Source organism: Hylobates moloch, unplaced genomic scaffold, assembly GCF_009828535.3.
Source record: "Hylobates moloch isolate HMO894 unplaced genomic scaffold, HMol_V3 SCAFFOLD_16, whole genome shotgun sequence".
NCBI lineage: Eukaryota > Metazoa > Chordata > Mammalia > Primates > Hylobatidae > Hylobates > Hylobates moloch.
In genome coordinates this window covers 4,432,541-4,435,039 of record NW_026652291.1, presented here as the reverse complement: position 1 = coordinate 4,435,039, position 2,499 = coordinate 4,432,541, and the positions used below count along the sequence as shown (strand labels likewise).

The following is a 2,499-nucleotide window of genomic DNA, read 5'->3' as shown; positions in this document are numbered from 1 at the left end:
GAATACTATAAACACTTCTATGTAAATAAATTGGAAAATCTAAAAAACTAAAATAAAATAAATTCCTGGACACATACACCCTCCCAAGACTAAACTAGGAAAAAGTTGAATCCCTTAATAGACCAATAACAAGTTCTGAAATTGAGGCAGTAATTAATAGCCTACTAACCAAAAAAAGCCCAAGACCAGACGGACTCACAGCCAAATTCTACCAGATGTACAAAGAGGAGCTGATGCCATTCCTTCTGAAACTGTTTCAAACAATAGAAAAAGAGAGACTCCTCCCTAAGTCATTTTATTAGGCCAGCATCATTCTGATAACAAAACCTGGCAAAGACACAACAAAAAGAAAAAATTTCAGGCCAGTACCCCTGACGAACATCAATGAGAAAATCCTCAATAAAATACTGGTAAACCAAATCCAGCAGCACATCAAAAAGCTTATCCACCATGATCAAGTCAGCTTCATCCCTGGGATGCAAGCATGGTTCAGCATATGCAAATCAATAAACGTAATCCATCACATAAACAGAACCAGTGACAAAAACCACATGATTATCTCAATAGATGCAGAAAAGGCCTTCGATAAAATTCAACACCCCTTCATGCTAAAAACTTTCAATAAACTAGGTACTGATGGAACATATCTCAAAATAAGAGCTACGTATGACAAACTCACAGCCAATATCATACAGAATGGGCAACAGCTGGAAGCATTCCCTTTGAAAACCAGCACAAGACAAGGATGGCCTCTCTCACCACTCCTATTCAACATAGTATTGGAAGTTCTGGCCAAGGGATTCAGGCAAGAGAAAGAAATAAAGGGTATTCAAATAGGAAGACAGGAAGTCAAATTGTGTCTGCAGATGACATGATTGTATATTTAGAAAACCCCATCGTCTCAGCCCCAAATCTCCTTAAGCTGACAAGCAACTTCAGCAAAGTCTCAGGATACAAAATCAATCTGCAAAAATCACAAGCATTCCTATACACCAATAATAGAGAACCAAATCATGAGTGAACTACCATTCACAATTGCTACAAAGTGAATAAAATACCTAGGAATACCACTTACAAGTGATGTGAAGGACCTCTTCAAAGAGAACTACAAACCACTGCTCAATGAAATGAGAGGACACCAGTGGAAAAACATTCCATGCTGATGGATAGAAAAAATCAATATCATGAAAAGGACCATACTGTCCAAAGTAATTTATATATTCAATGCTATCTCTATCAAACTACCATTGGCTTTCTTCACAGAATTAGAAAAAAACTACTTTAAATTTCATATGGAACCAAAACAGAGCCCATATAGCCAGGACAATCCCAAGCAAAAAGAACAAAGCTGGAGGCATCACGCTACCTGACTTCAAACTATACAACAAGGCTACAGTAACCAAAACAGCATGGTACTGGTACCACAATGTATATATAGACCAATGGAACAGAACAGAGGCCTCAGAAATAATGCTACACATCTACATCCATCTTCTTTAAAAAAAATAGTTTTACTGAGATATATTTCACATAATATAAAATGGATCCATTAAAAAAGTTCGGGTTCGATGGTCTTTAATATATTTACAAATAAGTTCAACCAGCGCCACAATAAACTTCATAAATTTTTTTTTTTTTTTTTTTTTTGTAAAAACAGGAACCACTCAGACTGCATTCTCTTTCTCTTACTCTCCAAGAGGAAGACAAGAACAATCACCAATGGTAAATGGCAGCTGCAGCAAAGCAACACCAAGTGCCAGCTTCATGCTCAGGAGAGAACTCTGTGCCTCCTCCTCATAGTTTCTGGTGCTCTACACATTCAGAGAAACTTCTCTAGTAATGAACTATAGAAATGATCCCTGAAAGTATAGTCTTCAGAACATTTTTATTACTTCAGAAAGAAACTTGTATTCTTTAACTATCATCCTCCTACCTTCCATATGCTCTTCCTCCCAGGCCTAAGCAACTTCTAATGTACTATCTGTCTCTATAAATTTTCCAATTGTGGACATTTCATATAAATTGAATTATATAATTTGTGGCCTCTTGTGACTGGCTTTCTTTACTTAGCATACTTTTTTCAAGGTTTACCCATATCATAGCATATATCAATACTTTATTTCTTTTTATGGCCAAATAATATTCCATTATATGGATATACCATATTTTGGTTATCCATTCATTAGTTGATGGGCATTTGGATTGTTTTCACCTTTTGGCTATTACAGATTTTTATCAGGTATATGATTTGCAAATATTTTCTACCATTCCGTGCATTGTCTTTTTTCTTCCTTAATAGTGTCCTTTGGAAAAAAAAAAAAACCAACCAAACAAACAAAAATTAATTTTGATGAAGTCTGATATGTCTGGTTTTACTTTGGTCGCTTGTGCTTTTGATGTTATATCTAAGATCCATTGCCAAATCAAAGATTATGAAGATTTTACCTCCTCTGTTTCCTTCTAGAATTCTGTAGTTTCAGTTTTTGCATTTAGAAGTTT

At 35.4% G+C, this 2,499-nt stretch overlaps 1 non-coding gene across 1 annotated transcript; it reads right to left on the bottom strand.

Moving 5' to 3' along the window:
• Positions 1-1,659: 1,659 nt before the first annotated feature.
• Positions 1,660-1,875, bottom strand: LOC116456501 (small nucleolar RNA U3). The gene has a single exon (XR_004244720.1). It is a non-coding gene; the product is annotated as a small nucleolar RNA U3 (small nucleolar RNA).
• Positions 1,876-2,499: the final 624 nt, after the last annotated feature.